The sequence below is a fragment of the Macaca thibetana genome, chromosome 15, assembly GCF_024542745.1.
Source record: "Macaca thibetana thibetana isolate TM-01 chromosome 15, ASM2454274v1, whole genome shotgun sequence".
Taxonomy (NCBI): domain Eukaryota; kingdom Metazoa; phylum Chordata; class Mammalia; order Primates; family Cercopithecidae; genus Macaca; species Macaca thibetana.
The window spans coordinates 36,347,725-36,366,947 of record NC_065592.1 but is presented as its reverse complement, the minus strand read 5'-3'; positions in this window follow the sequence as shown (position 1 = coordinate 36,366,947).

Here is a 19,223-nt window from a genome sequence, read left to right as displayed (position 1 = left end):
TAGAAGTCCTATTATGTGTGTTTTGAAATACTTGATGGTACCCACAGATATCTGAGGCTCTGTTCATTTTTCTTCATTCTTTTTCCATTCTACTTTTTAGACTGGGTAATGACTATTGACCAGATTTCAAGTTCACTAATTTTTTTCTTCTGCCTGTTCAAATCTGTTGCCGTACCCCTCTAGTGAATACTTCATTTTAGTTATTATACCTTTCAACTCTATAATTTATATTTAATGGTTTCTATCTCTCTATTGGAACTCTCTATTTGATAAGATGTCATTTCTACATTTTCTTCTTTGAACTTATTTATAATACCTAATTGAAAGTTTTTGTGTAGTAAGTTGTGTGGTGATGTTTCTATAGGAACAGTTTGAATTGATTCCTATTTTTCCATGTGTATGGACCATACCATTTTATTTCTTTGCGTATCTTACAAGATTTTTTTTGAAAACTGGACATTTAAAACACACAATGTGGCAAATCTAGAAATCGAATTTTCCCTTCCCTCAGGGTTTGTTTTTTTTTGTTACTTACTATAGTTCTTATTGTTTGCTTATTTAATGATTTTTTCTGAGCAAATTTTGTAAAGACTGTGTTCTTTGCTGTGGGTGTATACTGAAGTCTATATATACTCCATTAGCTTGACAGCTAATAATTGGGTAACTGTTTACTTAAACACAGAAAACCAAAAATATTTTCAGTCTTCGCAAACGGGCTCTTGGTGGACGTGCATGTTGGAGCACACCTTCAGTACTCAGCTAGGCAGTTTAAAATTCTACCATTTATTTTCTTCTTGTACAGAGCTTCAAGTTCAGTCAGAGGCTTGAGACACTAGGGTCTTTTAAAGGCTATCCTGAGGATGTGCACACCACTGTGCATGAATACGTTCTTCTAAATTTCCAAGAATGTGTCAGAGTTTTTCAGTGCCCTTACAGATGTCTCATTCTTCAACTTTTTCTTTTAAGTTTTTTGGTTGGTTTATTGTTCACCTCAATTGTTATATATCACTTCAGGCAGGCAGAAGTATGTTAAAAACTTGCCTGTAAATGTTTACAAAATGATGCTTTCTTTCCCCCTCCACCCCCAACTGTGGCTTTTAGCATAATATGAATTTTAAGTCAGGTGAAATAATGAAAAACCTTTTTTCTCTTCCAGGAAATTACCAGATAGGTCAAATAATGGCTGCTCCTTGGGAATAAGGCTTTGAAATAGATCCAGCTTCATTCTCCTCTTTCTAGTACTGGGATAGGTATTGCTATTTTAGAAGACTGCTGAGCTGGGGAGTAGGGGTGGGACTAATGTAAATTAAAAAGCCACAAAGCTCACTGTTCTCTCCAAGATCCATTCATTTTTCTTGAATAAGTGCTCCTCAGTTTACTGCAAACTTTTGTTTAATTTTGAGTTTTGAAAATTTCATTCTGAAATTTGTCTTCAGTTGTTTTGTTATTTTTTTTCGTGGGGGGGGGTAATATTTTAGAAGTCCTTATTCTGCTTTTTTTTTTTTAATGCTGACATCCTGAGATCCCTTCTTGACTTTCTCCTTCCTTAATTCTCTCTGTTACTTTTCTGAGTAGTCATGCTATTTGCTTATTACCATTAGTATCATAAAAATACCAAGCCCTTTTATTGAATATCACCAAATTTTGATTTCATGAAACAATGGCATTAGGCATGAACTTTGTAAATAAATACTTAAGTAATAAATACATCAGTGAATGAAGTCAGTCCCCTTGGGCAGAGTTGTAGAATTTCCATTCTTATGAGCTGCCTGTCTCTTTCTGGGCATAACCCCTGCACCACTGCACCCCTGCACCCCTGCTGTGGTAGGGGACAGCATGCTGATTTTCCAGGAGTAACGCCTTCATTCCATGAGTGGGCACGAATACTGAGGTAAATAGTAGCTTCCAGTCTTCTTGGCTTGCTCCGTAAGGATAGAGTCTTCATTCTATGAATGACCTGGGGTGGGACAATTGAGACATAGTATTCTTGGCATATCACATCTAAAGCAGAGTCCTTACTTACATATGGAAGCTGGGTAGGCTAAGGGACCTTGGTCTCTCAGGTGCACCTGCTGGGAATAGGGCTTCTGAAACACCAGGCTTCGAGATAGTATTTGATGAACTGTCTGTCCCAGGTGGAGCCCATAGTCCTATACTAGGAGCTAAAGTAAGAAGGAGTTTCTGCTTTCCTGTTTGCACTCACCCAGAGTACAGTATCTACATAAGAGTTTCCATCACATAAGGCTGTGGAGGGTGTGGGAGCAAGTTGTGGCTCAAATGCCACAGATTCTCAATGTTCTTAACGATATTTCATAGATATTCTTGAATAAATGCTCCTCCACTGGTTATATGCCCTTAGGACAATCCCCAGAGTCTAAATGGTTATTTTATATCATTTTAAAAAGTTAAATAGTTATTTCCCTAGGAAGAGAGCCCATTGAGTTTTTCACAATGCCATTCTGCAAGAAGATGACTTTTAAGAAAAGTATTTTAAACCTTTCAAGGCTCCCATTTTCTTTCCTATTTTTCTCTTAGTGCCTTTAGAGGAGACAGCAAGTCAAAATTAGATTTGAGGGCTTGAAAGAGGTAAATGGTCATGTCAGCAAACTGACATTTATGTAGCATTTTTAAAGTAATTTTTTAAAGTCCCCCTTTATTCCTAAAGCATTTTCTGATTCATCTGAATACTGTTTAATTCATTAAACTCCATCTGAATCTCTTTCTTCTCCACTGGACTTTATGCTATTTGAAGACAGATCATATGTCATTTATCTGTGTATGTGACTCAGCACCAAATATAGTGCGTAATAGAGTGCCTGTCGTCAAATAGGAGCTTAAGAGATGAAAGAAGAAAAACAAATTAAAAAGTGAATAAATAAATAAATAAATGATGTAGTAGCATCAAATGGAAAGACTGTAGGATTTTTGAATTAGAAAGACTTGAATTCAAATCTTGAGTCTTTTAGTGTAACCTTTGAATTCTTGTCTAAGCCTACGTGCTTTAATGTCTGCATCTATAATATGAAACTAATAATATTTACCTTAGATGGTATTTGTGTAAACTTATAAAATAACACATAAAATCATAATATACTGCATATAACCAGAGTGATCTCAATAATATAATTTATATGATTAATACATTTCTATTTTACTGCTTAATAATAAACACTTTGAAAATGATCAGCATCAATTTATATACTGTCATAAACTATTTGAAGTAAGTGTTATACCAATAGCCAGTTCAATGATCTCAGGACCTAAGGAATGTAAAAGAGAATAAATACGAGGATAAGAAGTTCACAAGAATAAAGACAAAAATAGGAGAGAGAGAGAAAGTGAGAGAAGAAATAGAGAAAAGAAATTCAAATTAATTTTTCTCTTATTCTATCTTGTAACTCATTCTCCTCTCTTCCTTCTCGACAATAAATACATTAATTATTTTTAAACCAGAAGGTTCAGATAATGAATAATATATTCAATATTGTTGAGCAAGAGAAAAAACATATGCCTCATATTCCAGTAAAGGCATCTGGAGGTCATTTGTAAACTGTTAGCTCTAAATTAGGAGTGGCATTACTTCCTAGAAAATCAGAATAACAACAAAATAAAGGATAAAGAATAACCTTGTTGAAATTGTGACAAAGGTAATTGATAGAATTCTTTTTAAAAGATTGCAATCTTCTACTAAAAGTCGCAACAACACTCACATCTAGAAAAAGACAGAAGGTTCCTGAGCTGCTCATGGACTCACCCTGGTTTTCTTCAAGTTTATGTCCATTTCATTACATATCCACGCAAAATTGATTCCCTTTTCATTTGATGCTTCTTTATTTAATCTCCTGATTCTAGCAATATGGCAAATTTATTTTTATTACTTTTTTTTTTTAAGGGACAGGGTCTCACTCTGTCACCCAGTCTGGAGTGGGTGATCCTAGCTCCTTACAACCTTGACCTCTTGGGCTCAAGTGATTCTTCCACTTCCCCATCCTGAGTAGTTGGACCCACAGGCATGTATGCACAACCATGCCTGGCTAACTTTTTTTTTTTTTTTAATGTAGAGTCCTGCTATGTTACCTAAGCTTATTTTTTATTACATTTAAATGTACAGAGAAAATGTAGCTCTTTATTTTCTAAAGCTATACTGATATTTCCCCCACTAGCTTTTCTACAATGCTGGGTAGTAATACTAAATACTAATTTCAATTTTCCAAATAACAGTATCTCGGTGCCTTCTATCATTCGGGTAATTAAAATATTTGTAGTTTAAACCTTCAGTGTATTCAAAGTCAACTTCTTGTCAGAGCTAGTTTAGTTGTTTTCAAATAACACAGTCCCTCCAGGTACATGATCTCTCCCTCTCTCTCTCTCTCTCTCTCCTTTTTTTTTTTTTTAATTTGGACTCCCTTTACTATTTCTTACCCAAATAGAGTCTCAGTCTTTGAGAGAGGTTTATAGTAGTGGAGTAAGACAGCACCTCATGTGTTAGGCTGTACCCTATAGGTTCCCTTAGGTGTTACTTAAAGATTGGTCAGGATCGTCTTCTCCCTAAGCTGGTGCAACTGAGGGACAACAGGTACCATCACTTCACATCTGCTGTTGAAGCCTGCAGCTAGTACAACCAAGTCCAGGTCTTTCTTACCTTCATTAGACCCCAATATCTTTCCCTGACTGTTCTCATTGACCTCAGCTATTTATGCTGCTACAGCATTCATAAAGGACTAGCCATAATGCTCATATAATCCTAGCCCAAGTTTTCTAACCTGAAGACCTCAGCTACCAGTAGTCTGATACTTATTCTTTTATGTGACATATTCTAGCAAATGTCTTAGACATATTTTCAGATAACTTTTAAAATTTGTATTTCACGAACATATAGAAACTTCCAGATTTAATAAACACTAAATAGAAACAATAGTGCCTTAGGAAAACTAAACTCAGTCTCCCCTTCCATTGACTTATGCTTTCCTTATGAATTTATATTTATGTTTTAAACACTACTTTGGAAATATAATGTTACTACATTGAGAACGTCCAGAAAGCAGGGCAATATCTCTTCCATCCTTAGATTTTTCACATTCATTGGTATATTTTTAAAGTTGTCTTTCCCTCCAGGTTTCAAGCATAAATTGAAGAGGAGGAAAAAATTACCTGGGTATTTAACTACCCTTCTGTCTTCCTTTGTTTTATTTTTTATCTCCATAATCTGACAGATATTTAAGAGGTAGTCTTTGTACTTTCTCTTTTTCTTTCTGTAATTTTTTGCTACTTTGTGGGGTATCTAAAACACCATGATCTGAGTCATCCATGCTTATTTCTTATTATAAAAATACTATATAGTACGTAGTTGAAAAATCTCATATTTCTCTTTACAAAACCTAGTTCTCAAGGTATCATCTTAAAGAAGAATCCAATTTTAGGTATCAGAAGCTGCAAACTAATATTTTAGTTCTGGTTGAATTGCTAGTGAAACAAAACCCATCCCTATCCATAAGAGACGTACTCTTTGGATGTGTTAGAGAGAATGTCACAGAAATTCAAAAGAGACAGGAACATTTATATTTTTCAAAATATTTATCAACCATGCTACACACACAGAGAGATGGAGAGAGCTAGAGAGAGGGAGGGAGGATGGGAAGGGAAGAGAGAGAGAGAAAAAAAATATATGCTTGATTTTTTTAGAACAAATACTCTTTCCATATTAATACTTATACTTGATTTTCTAGTTTTGTCCCTTTATGCTCACTAAAATGTTATACTCAGACTCACTCCTAAGGATCTCTCAAAGTAGTTATCAACTTCTTACAGAAATCTCAATGCTACTATCTAGCTTTATCTTCTCACAACCAACACCCTTAGATCATATCACTTGATGAGGCTTGGTCAGACTAACCCCAGCTCACTTCTCAAAGGATGCATTCCAAAAATAGTATGGGTCAAATTATCCTGAGATAGTTTGATCAATAATACAGAAGGAACTGAACTATAACATAATATGATTTAAGCAATAAAAGACTTGAGAACCTTTGATTGGTTTTCATGAATATAAAGGGATTTCTAAGATGTATTAACAATAGGAATTAAAATTCTGAATTGTTCCTGAGTTAGACTTTACTCTCCATGAGTTGGCAGCTCCTGTGATTTTCCATGAGTTTGCAGCTCTGTAAAGAGCAATACAGGATAAATGTGTGGATGAATATCAAAAGAACAAAAGTACAGTATTGTGGAGAATATGGTACTCAGGGAATAAATTTTAGAACCTTAGGGCTAGTTTTTTTACAAAGATGTACTTACCTGTTCTAGGCATTGCATAAGAGCTGGCATACTGTTTCTGTAGTCTTAATAAGATTTATTAACATATTCAAGAAATAAATGTATCAAATACTTAAAATATATTAGGAGTGATTACTTTCCAAATAGGAGAGTAAGAACCTTTGAAAATCCACTCTTCCATAAGAGCAATGAGAACACAGGAAAGAAATGGAAAACCCAATATTGTTAGAATGCCAGGAACTAAGCAAAGTTTTGCAGAAACCCAAGGAACATTTGTTCAAGAGCAAATGGTTGAATCTTGGTAAGAACAAAGGAACTCCATGGTATTTCACCTGTGTTATTATTGTGCTATTATTCCAATCCCCTCAATCTCATGATACTCAAAAAAAAAAAAAAAATCTTGAAACTACAGAAGCTATTTTTTTTAAACCAGCCTAGCAGACACTGGAGAGAGCAGTCACTCAAAAGCCCAGTTCCCAGATTCACTAATGGAGCTCAATGGAAGATTTGAGCAGTCAGAAGAAATACTCTTGAACTCGAATAAAGGTCAATTGAGATCATATAGTCTGAAGAGCAGAATGAATAAAAAAGAAGAGTGTTACAGACATATGAGGCACCATTCAGCATCTCAACAGACACATAATGAGAGTCTCAGAAGAAGAAGAGAGAAAGCAACAGAAAAACTAGTTGAATTAATGGTTCCCCAAAACTTCCAACATTTGGTAAAAAACATTTGTGTACCCTTCCAAGAAGCACAATAAACTCCCAAATAGAATACAATGAAAGAAATCCACACCTAGATATAACATTAACAAATTGTCAATAGCCAAAGATAGAGAATTTTGAAAGTAGGAAGATAGAAGTAACTTGTTACGTACAAGGAAAGTCTAATAAGATGAATAGATTTTTAAAATCAGATATCATGAAACACAAAAGGCTGAAGAATGACCTATTAAAAATGTTCAAAGAAAATGATGGTGAACCAATAATTCTAAGCCCCGCAAAGTTATTTCTCAGCAACAAAAGATACTGCTTGGAGAAATGGATAATACTAGAACTGGGGCAATAACTATATAAGATGAAGCTAAATAAAACATTTTGTAGTGTCAGAGAGCTGAGGAGTGTTTAACACCACACACACATACACACATACACACACACATAATAGATTACGTCAAAGGGACATGGGAGTCAACTGAAAAAGTTCCTAATAGCCTCAACAATTTGAGTGACAAAACAAGTAAATTAGTATTGAATTATCAAATAAATAAACTTCAGGACATAGTGATAGAAAAATGATTTAAAAATCAGTAAATGGGAAGTATTAAATATCTTATGCGCTAGATTTCATATAGTTTAGGTAGATACTCCACTCTCACAGAAGTGGAGCCTAATTCCCCCTCCCTAATTATAGGCTACACATAGAGACTTCTCTCCAAAGAGTAGAGTATAGAAAGGTAGTATGTTGGGGCAAAGTAACTTCATAGTGGAGAAGCTTGACAAATACTCTTAGCCACATGATATTGTTAACATTAATAGTTTTAAGTCATGTTAGTAATAGGTTCTCTTGATATAATGTGATAAAAATGACATTTTTTTCTCTGTTATTTTCTGCCCCAAAATCCATGATTCCATTATAATCATGTGAATAACATTATAAACATCCCAACTGGAGTACATTTTAGAAATGTACTTTACTACTATCAGACAGTAATATGAAAAACTGGGTGTAACTATATGGGAAATTTATGTACCATCTTGACTGTTTTCTATAAATCTAAAAGTGTTATAAAACAAATTTGTATTTTAAAGGGAAAAATTAAGATAATTTCATATACACAAATCTAAAATAATTTTTCCATGACAGACTTTTCCTACAATAAATATTAAAGAGACAACTTCAGGGCACAATGAAGGACGCTGGGCAGTAACCTGTATCCATACAAAATAAATTAATGCCATTGGTAAAAATGTAAACTACATATGTAAATTTAAAGATAATGAAGTACTTTTTTGTAATTCATTTCATTTTTTATCAGATTAAAATCAATCTTCATAAACCAATAATTATAAAATTATGTTGATGGACTGATAATGAATAAGTATATAATTTCCATGACAATAATAACACAGAAAAAGAAGGAACGAAGTTCTTGCTACAATTAAAACGAAGTTGGCATTAACTAAAACTAGATTGTTATAAATTGTTAATGGTAATCTCCATGGCAATCATTAAAATATATGGTAAAAGAAATGACAGGAGAATTAAAAGAACACACTGAAAAAAAAAACATATTTAACTAAAAGAAGGCAGAAATGGGCATATAGGAAAACAAAAAAGATATGAGGCCAAAAGAAAAATAGCAAATAGCCAATGTAATTAATACTTTATTAGTGATTACAATAAATGGATTAAACCTTCTAATAAAAAGTCAGTCATTGGCTGACTAGATTAAGAAAAAAAGATGATCCAACTATATCCTGGCTATAATTTATGCACTTAAGATGCAAAGACACAAATAAGTTAAAAGTAAAGGGATGAGAAATATACATCCTGCAAACAATAAACAAAGAGCGCTAACAGGATTATATTAATATCAAACACAATAAACTTTAAGACAAAAATTTCTAATAGATACAAAGAAGGATATTGAATAATAAATAAATCAATTTATATGGAAGTCATGATATCTACATAGATATACCTATCAACAAAGCCACAAAATATGTGAGGAAAACACAGAATTGAAGAGAGAAATAGATGATTGTGCAATAATAGTTGGAGATTTTAATACCTCACTTTCAATAATAGATAGGACACCCGGGCAGAAAATCAATAATGGAATAGAAGACTTCAACAACATTATAAATCAACTAGACCTAACACATAGAACACTCTACCCAATGACATCTAACGCACATTATTCTCAGGTGTACATGGAATATTCTATATGATATATCATACATTAAGCCATAAACAATTCACAGTAAACGTAAACAAATTCAAATCATAAAACTTATTTTTCTGACCATGGTAGATAGAAATAATAGAAGAACACTTAAGAAATTTACTAATATGCCAAAATTAATCAAAACACTGCTGAATAATGAGTCAAAGAAGAAATTATAAGGGAAATGAGAAAATATTTTGAGATAAATGAAAGTAATAAAAAACCCAAAGCTTCTGAGAGGCAATGAAAGCAGTTCTCACAGAGATATCTGTAGCTTTGAATGTCTATATAAAAAATAAATAAATCCTTCAAATCAATAAGTTAACTTTCCACGTTAAAAGGTAGAAAAAGTAAAAAAGGTAGAAAAAGTAGAAGGTAGAAAAAGTAGAAAATGGGGGATTTGGGAAAGATGGCTGACTAGATGCAGCAAGGTGAACAGCCACTACCGAGGGTAGCAGCTTGGACAACTGGCACACTCCTAACAAATCTTCAGAGGAAAAGCACTAAGAGTGGATAGAGGGAATACACAGAAGCTTGGCTGAGGGGAAAAGAAAGTGGGAACCCTGCACTGGGCTACTGAACACCAGGACTCATTCCTGGGCCCTAGTTACTCTGAGGGAATAAATGAGTGGAACTGGCAAGGAGCAACCCACTCTCACCATGGGCCTCTGGAATCTCAGCAGGAGGTGACCCCTCAACCATTGCAGACACTTAAGTTGGCAGGGAGAGCTTCTTAGAGAAGTAAGTGGTAGGGGCAGCACACCAGCCTATGCAGAGCCCAAAAAGTTTAGTACAAGAGCATCTATAGCAGAGCACAGACAGTGACACCCATTCCTCCAGGCTTGACTTGCTCCCATGGGAGACTTTGGCCCTAGGGGAGCTTTCAGACCTGAACTCTGCCAGGAAGTCTTACTTATCAGATCAGATGGGGCCAGTCCTACCTGAGCACCCCTTGGTCTGCTCGCCTCTCCCAGGACCCCAGTCTCGTCACGTCTGCTTGAAGTGCAGCCTCGGGTGCCCTGGTGGCTCACATCATAGTTCCTGCACTGGTAGACCATGCCTGACCAACAGGGAGCTCCAGTGGGTCAGCCCACATGGCCACCCATCAGCCTGCCTACTTCCTTTCCCCACTGCAGCTTCTTCTGGGCCCATGGCCACATCCCACATTGCTTTGCACATTCATGCGGATTTTGCCTTCCCTGTCCTGCCAGTGCGTTTGTTCACATGCACCCTGCCTGCTGGCAGGAGTGCACATGAACCCTTCTCCCCCTCCATATGGCCATTGCAGTTGAAGCCTTGGAGGCACAGAGCCCTCCAGCACCATCCTCACCAGCACCTTACCCCTATGCCAACACTGCCACCAGAGTGAAACTAGGCATGGAGAACAGTAGACTCTCCCTCACCCTGAGCAACCACAGAGTGTGCACAGAGACCTGCACCTGCCAGTGCCCTGCTTCTTTGCTAACACTACCACCAGCACAACCAGGCACATAGTCACCAGCAGGGAGCCCCTTATCTCCCCAACTGTGCTGCCCCTGCCACTTTTGTGAATGCCCACAGGAATGCAGAAACTTTGGCACCAGTTAGCACTCTGCTGACAGCTGACGAGCATGCACTCTCTCGCACTGCTGCTGCCACCACCACTGCTGCTGGCATGTGCAAACGAGGACAGATCCCATTGCCATGGCCATAAGGCAGTGTGATGAGAGCACCTTGCTGCTACTAGTGCGGTATATTCCTCACCTTGAGGAGCAAGAGAACAAAGTTGGGGCCCAACAGAATTCCCCCAGAGTTAGTGCACACAGTCCAGGAGTTGGAAGGTGAGTCTTGGCCCCCTAATAACTTCCAGAAACAAAGCCAGTCAACTGAACCCACCTTTTACCACAATCAAACCCCCAAGGTCCTCCAATAGGATAAAAGAAAATAAAACTTATACAAAGGACACCAGCTTCAAAATGGAAAGAATACCAGCTCACAAAGATAAGAAAGAACCAGTGCAATAACTCTGACAACTAAAAAGCGAGAGTCATTTGTCTTTCCTCCGAATGACTGTGCTACCTCTTCAGCAAGGGCTCTAAACCAGGTCAAGATGGCTGAAATGACAGAAATAGAATTCAGAATATCAATAGGAATGAAGATCATTGAGATGTAGGAGTATTTTGAAACCCACCCAAGGAAGCTCAGAATCACAATAAAACGATATGGGAGCTGACAGACAAAATAGCCAACATTAAAAATAACATAACTTACCTGACCTGAAAAACACACTACAAAAATTTCGTAACGTAATCACAAATATTAACAGCAGAATAAACCAAGCTGAGAAAAGAATCTCAGAGCTTGAAGATTGGCATTCTGAAATAACACAGTCAGAAAGAATAGAGAAAAAGAATGAAAAGGAATGAATGAAACCTCTGAGAAATATGGAATTATGTAAAGAGACCAAATCTATGACTCATTGGTGTCCCTGAGAAAGATGGGGAGAATGGAAGCAGCTTGAAAAACATATTTCAGGAAATTATCCATGAGAACTTCCTCAACCTAAGCAGAGAAGCCCACATTCAAATTCAGGAAATGCAGAAAATTCTAGTAAGATGCTTTACAGGAAGATCATCCCCAAATACATAGTCATCAGGGTCCCCAAAGTCGAAATGAAAAAAAAAAAGTTAAAGGCAGCTAGAGAGAAAGGTTGGGTTACCTACAAAGGGAAGTTCATCAGACTACATCAGACCTCTCAGCAGGAACCCTACAAGCAAGAAGAGTTTGGGAGCCAATATTCAACAGTCTTAAAGAAAAGAAATTCCAAACAAGAATTTCATAGCTGGCCAAACTAAGCTTCATAAGCAAAGGAGAAATAAGATCCTTTTCAGAGAAGCAAATGCTGAGTGAATTTGTTACCACCAGACCTACTTTACAACAGCTTCTAAAGGAAGCACTAAATATGGAAAAGACCATTACCAGCCACTACAAAAGCATATTTAAGTACACAGACTAATGAAACTATAAAACAACCACACAAACAATTCTACATAATAACCAGCTAACATCATGATGACAAGATCAAATCCACACATATCAATACTAACCTTGAATGTAAACAGGCTAAATGTCCCAATTAAAAGGCACAGACTGGCAAGCTGGATAAAAAACCAAGACCCAATGTTATGCTGTCTTTGAGAGACTCATCTCACATATAATGACACCCATATGTTCAAAATAAAGGGATGAAAAAAGCTACAAAACAAATGGGAAACAAATAGAAAAAGAAGAAGTCAAAGTATCCCTGTTTACAGACAATATGATTCTATATAGAATCTAGAAAACCCCATAGTCTTTTATTCTTTTTGTGGCAATTGTAAATGGGATTAAATTCTTAATTTGGCTGTCAACTTGATGGTTTTTGGTTTATGAGAGTGCTAGTGATTTTTGTACACTGATTTTGTGTCCTGAGATATCACTGAAGTCGTTTGTCAGCTTAAGCAGCTTTTGGGCCAAGATATGGGAGGTAGCTGATCTTGAACAGCAGGATTCAAAAGATATTACTTTTTAATCTCTGGCTACTAGATGAATTTCTTTGGCTTTTATCAACCAGATGATTCAATAAAATGTTCTGAACTGTTTCTGTTAATTTTCTATACTATGGAAGAACGAGAGGGAGTGCATAATAGCTATTTAGATATAGGTAGCTAGGCATTATTATTATTATTTATTTATTTTTGAGATTGAGTCTTGCTCTGCCGCCCAGGCTGGAGTGCAGTGGTGCGATCTCGGCTCACTGCAAGCTCCGCCTCCTGGGTTTAGGCCATTCTCCTGCCTCAGCCTCCCGAGTAGCTGGGACTACAGGCGCCCACCACCACACCTGGCTAATGTTTTGTATTTTTAGTAGAGACGGGGTTTCACTGTGTTAGCCAGGATGGTCTGGATCTCCTGATCTCGTGATCTGCCCGCCTCGCCCTCCCAAAGTGCTGGGATTACAGGCTTGAGCCACTGCGTCCTGCTGCTAGGCATTATTATATATTAAGTTTCAGATATCATTCTGCAGACAAATAGTCTTATCTATAATATCTAAATTCAGCTAGAATGACTACCTGTCTTCCTTTTTCTTTCTACTGTCTCTGTCCCCCCCCCCCCCCCCCCCCCCCCCCCCCCCCCCCCCCCCCCCCCCCCCCCCCCCCCCCCCCCCCCCCCCCCCCCCCCCCCCCCCCCCCCCCCCCCCCCCCCCCCCCCCCCCCCCCCCCCCCCCCCCCCCCCCCCCCCCCCCCCCCCCCCCATCATTTCATACAACCCATGTTTGAAGTCAGCTTTACAAGAGCAGGCATTTTCTGATCTACATGCCTGTGTGTTTCACTGAACACCTGCAACCATATGGTGTCAAGTGGCTTCATACATCGAATATGCCAGCTGATTATCAGATTGATGGTATTTGAGATTTTGCCTCAGTTAATAAGCTACTTTCCTCAGGATTCAAAGTTTGAGAAATATTCTTCGGTTATTATCTAGCCACATGACATTTTAGCATGTTATTTTCAAGTTCTTAGCTTCAATTTTCTGAGGTCCTAAAGGAGTTAAAATAAGTTTCCAAAAATGTCTTCAACAAATGTGGCATTGATAAACATTGAACTTTGTGAATTAGTAGGTATTATATAGCAAGAGAAGTCACGTTAAAGCTACTGAGAAGAGTAGTGGAGAGGAGCAGTCACCATATTACAGAGGGAGAAGCAGTGGTTTTGGTGTCAAGCTTGCTGTAATTTAAATCCTTTCCTATTACTCTGCCACAGGAGCCTCCATTTCCTACACGTAAAATGGAGAAAAAAGTAATAATGGAACTCTACATGCATTAAAAATATTAATCCCATATCCTTACTAGGATGTCCAAGTTGTTTATATATTTTCATAGGCATCTCATGTATTTGAATATTATTTGTCACCCTTGGCACACATGTTTCATTTATTTTCTTATTTTTCTGCATTAAATAGTTTTCATTTAATTTCATTTACTGTTCCATCTCCTTCTATGTACACTAATTCAAATACTCTTTGGAAGAATTTGGAGATAGAGTGAATGAATCAGATAACAGGATAGTAATTTCATACATAATCCAAAATGCAATGTAGGTACTTAACATTGATCTTTTTTAAAAAATGAGCGATTTTTAAACTTTGGAATGTTGAAATTTAGTGCTTAATAATTAGAGCAAGGTAATGATGTTAAATGTGTAGAAATATCTTAATTTTATGTATGCATATATTTTAATGGAAAACTCTAAAAAATATACATGTTGGATGTTTTAAGGGAAAAAAATAGTTTTGTTTAGGTATGTTTAACATCCTAAAATATCCAGGTAGTTATCTTCAACACATAATTTCCCTTAATCTAAATTGCTGTGGAATCTGTTTCTGAAATTATACAACAAATAGATAGTTATGGGACTGAAATAAAACCCTAACAAGATTGCTTAATGATACTAAATAACATAAAAGCTATAAGTTCCTGTTTCACTTTCAATTGAAATCACAGTTTGATTCTCTAATTTCATTCCTGTGGCTGATATTTCCTTGGAGACAGATATCTACTATTCCCTAGGCTATTTTGCTCTGCCTCCTAACAAACTATCTGATTTCAGATGTCACTTAGTAAATATAAATATCATTTTAAATGTTTTTAAATACCACTTAGCCGTGTTTAGTTTATCAGAAACTATTTGGAGTGGCATCAGGGATTCAATTGCTTTCCTCTCAGGCTATATTTAACATAATTAAAATAAAAAGCAGTGAAATAAACATGGAAAAAAACAGCATCTTAGTCCTGATAATTTATTAATTAACTATGTCTTAGTAAAATGTTCTGACCTTTACATACCTTATTTGTAAAATAAAAGTTTGACTAATTGATATCTAAGCTATTGCTTCATTTTGTTATTTCCTAAATGTGGCCTGTCAACATTTTATTTTTTAGGGTAAATTACCAAAGGCCAAGGGAGCTGCGTGATGGCTTTTATAAACTGTGTGCTATATACTTGAATGGTTATAAAACACACACACACAAATGCACACATACATGCACCCATTTTACTTACTGTTTATCAATACCACATAAAAAAGCATCATGCATAAATGTAATATTGCCCTGCTTATGTCTTACTCCATTCTGCAATTTGTAGGCATTCCTCTCTGACGGAGTTGCCAAGGCTTTTCAAACACACTTTGGTAGCTACAGTGGTCACTTGCTAAGGAATTCCCTTCTACATTGAGGAGCTTGCTCTGCTAACTGACAAGAGAACTAATGAAACAAGAAGATTGAACTACATGGTAAAGAAGGCTTATTTCCTCAAATAATGACTATCTTATGAGATAACCAATCAGATTTTAAATGTAATACCAGAGGCCTCATTTTACCCTTCTTCTTACTTGACAATGTAGAATTTGTCTCCCACTGGTCCTCTTTATTTTGAAGGTCCTTTGCCCTTAGATTTCACAACTAAACTCAATCCTAGCTTACTCATCTCTTTCTGAAAATTCCCAAATACTGGATGAGCCCAATGTCCTCAGTGACATATACATACATATGTATGCGTGTGTATATATACACACAAGCACGTTTATTATATATATGTACATATAAATATACATATATGTAAACACACAGAGGCATATCTGTGAATATATATATATATGTAGTGTGTGCGTGTGTGTATAAAATCTTCCTGAATTTTGTTCCGTCTTCAATCTATATCCACAACCCCACATTTACTACTCAGTGAGAAGGGGTTGCCTAATTGGAATCTTATTCAATAACTGCAACAGATACTACAAATGTAATGAGTGGTTACCTTGTTAGCATTGGCTCCCATAACCTTCTTTTCCCTCTTCTCTAAGTAGTCTGGAATCTGTTACAGTAGTATGCATTAAAAACCTGTTCCTCAATATCAATACTTTGAACACATCTCCCTCAGTTATTTATCGTTAAGCCAGTCTAATATTATTTTGCAAATATAACATGTGTTACGTGTTTTGTTTTGTTTTGTTTTTTTAATTTATTTATTATTATTATACTTTAAGTTGTAGGGTACATATGCATAATGTGCAGGTTTGTTACATATGTATACTTGTGCCATGTTGGTGTGCTGCACCCATCAACTCGTCATTTACATCAGGTATAACTCCCAGTGCAATCCCTCCCCCCTCCCCCCTCCCCATGATAGGCCCCGGTGTGTGATGTTCCCCTTCCCGAGTCCAACTGATCTCATTGTTCAGTTCCCACCTATGAGTGAGAACATGCGGTGTTTGGTTTTCTGTTCTTGTGGTAGTTTGCTAAGAATGATGGTTTCCAGCTGCATCAATGTCCCTACAAAGGACACAAACTCATCCTTTTTTATGGCTGCATAGTATTCCATGGTGTATATGTGCCACATTTTCTTAATCCAATCTGTCACTGATAGACATTTGGGTTGATTCCAAGTCTTTGCTATTGTGAATAGTGCCGCAATAAACATACGTGTGCATGTGTCTTTATAGCAGCATGATTTATAATCCTTTGGGTATATACGCAGTAATGGGATGGCTGGGTCATATGGTACATCTAGTTCTAGATCCTTGAGGAATCGCCATACTGTCTTCCATAATGGTTGAACTAGTTTACAATCCCACCAACAGTGTAAAAGTGTTCCTATTTCTCCACATCCTCTCCAGCACCTGTTGTTTCCTGACTTTTTAATGATCGCCATTCTAACTGGTGTGAGATGGTATCTCATTGTGGTTTTGATTTGCATTTCTCTGATGGCCAGTGATGATGAGCATTTTTTCATGTGTCTGTTGGCTGTATGAATGTCTTCTTTTGAGAAATGTCTGTTCATATCCTTTGCCCACTTTTTGATGGGGTTGTTTATTTTTTTTCTTGTAAATGTGTTTGAGTTCTTTGTAGGTTCTGGATATTAGCCCTTTGTCAGATGAGTAGATTGCAAAAATTTTCTCCCATTCTGTAGGTTGCCTGTTAACTCTGATGGTAGTTTCTTTTGCTGTGCAGAAGCTCTTTAGTTTAATTAGATCCCATTTGTCAATTTTGGCTTTTGCTGCTGTTGCTTTTGGTGTTTTAGACATGAAGTCTTTGCCCATGCCTATGTCCTGAATGGTACTACCTAGGTTTTCCTCTAGGATTTTTACGTGTTTTTTATTCTCCATTTCCTACCTTAATTTAACATTTTATTTGCTTTGTTGCACTATTAACATAGCTTCTTTAAGATCTTGTTGGCTCTAATTTCTGTTCAACCTCCATCTCCATCTACCAATGATTCCCCATATTAAGTTGAGATGGTGCTTAGTTTGGCAGTAAGAATTACACTTTGATTTTAGCCACTCTTGTTGGAAATCTTCCTCATGTATTCCTTCAATCAAATAAATAATGTATTTGGTGCCTGCTGTGCACCAGGCTGTGTACTAGATGGTGGAGATTCAAGAGTGCGCCAGACACTGTTCCTGCCCATCTGAAGGCCGACATCCTAGGAGGGAAGATGAATACAAGTGAACAAACAGACACAATAATCTTGGATCAGGTGGTAATGGTAGGGGTCTGGTGTGATGATCTCAGTAGAGGGACCAGGAAGAGCAGAGAATCAGGGGCAGGGGAAGGCTGAAACCAAGAGTGTTCAGGAAAAGCCAGGAGAACAGTTGGTTTGAACAGGGTGAGGGACGAGATGGTAGGAGATGGGGTCAAGGGGTGGGCAGGAGTTTGGGTTTTATTTGAAGAGCAAGATAATATGGTGAGTGGCTGTACATCCCACTTCAGCAAAGCATGCCAAATTTGAGCTATGTTGAAGATTTGAGATTTCTTATTCTTCTTATTTATAATCATTATCATTTTTGAGACAGAATCTCACTTTGTCACTTAGGCAGGGGTGCAGTGGCATCATCTCCATTCATTACAACCTCCCCGTCCTAGGTTCAAGTGATTCTCCTGCCTCAGCCTTCTGAGTAGCTGGGACTACATTTGCCCACCACTGAACCTGGATAATATTTTTGTATTTTTAGTAAAGATGGGGTTTCACCATGTTGGTCAGGCTGGTCGTGAACTTCTGACCTCAGGTGATCCGCCTGCTTCGGCCTCTCAAAGTGCTAGAATTTCAAGCATGAGCCACCACTCACATCTATAACAAGACACACACACAGATATATATACACACACATCATATATATGTATATATATCATATATATTATGTATGTATGACATATATATGGTATATATTATAGAATAGATATATATGGATTATGTGTGTATATATATCTCCATACTGTGTTACCTTAGAGAATATATATATGTGTGTGTGTGTGTACACATATATGCACTATTTTTATTGGATCTAACCATTTAAACATATTTTTTTCTATAACTAAAATTCAATACATGTACATTCAAATGTCATTTAATGTTTTCCAGCTCTTTAAAATTATATCCAGGGCTCCTTATAATAATTCAGTTTTCTTAAATCTAGATACACAGGCATTTTAATGCAACTTCCTCAGTAATTGATAGAACAAATAGGAAAATATTAAGTATATACATTATATGAAAAATACAAACAAATTGCTCAAATTAACATTTAAGCAATAGTACATCTAATAGCTGCCAATTACACAATGTATTTAAGTGCACACAGAACTTTTACCAAAAACAAGATTTGTTTGTTTAAAAGAAGTACAATCTTATTATAGTGTAAATTTTGACTGAAAAGACATTTAATTAGAAATCAGTAACAGATATCTAAAAGTTCCCTCATTTGGAAATTAAATGACACACTTCTAAAGATATGAGTCAAAAAAGAAGTCACAAAGGTATTAAAAATGTCAAACTGATTATAAAAGGCAACATAACAAATTATATGAAAGTAGACACAATATTTTGAAATGTGTGAGATATATAAGTAGTGCTTAGTGCAAAGTTTTTAGATTTTAATATACATATCAGAAAAAAACTTAAATTAAGTTGTCTAAGTAGAGGAAAAGTA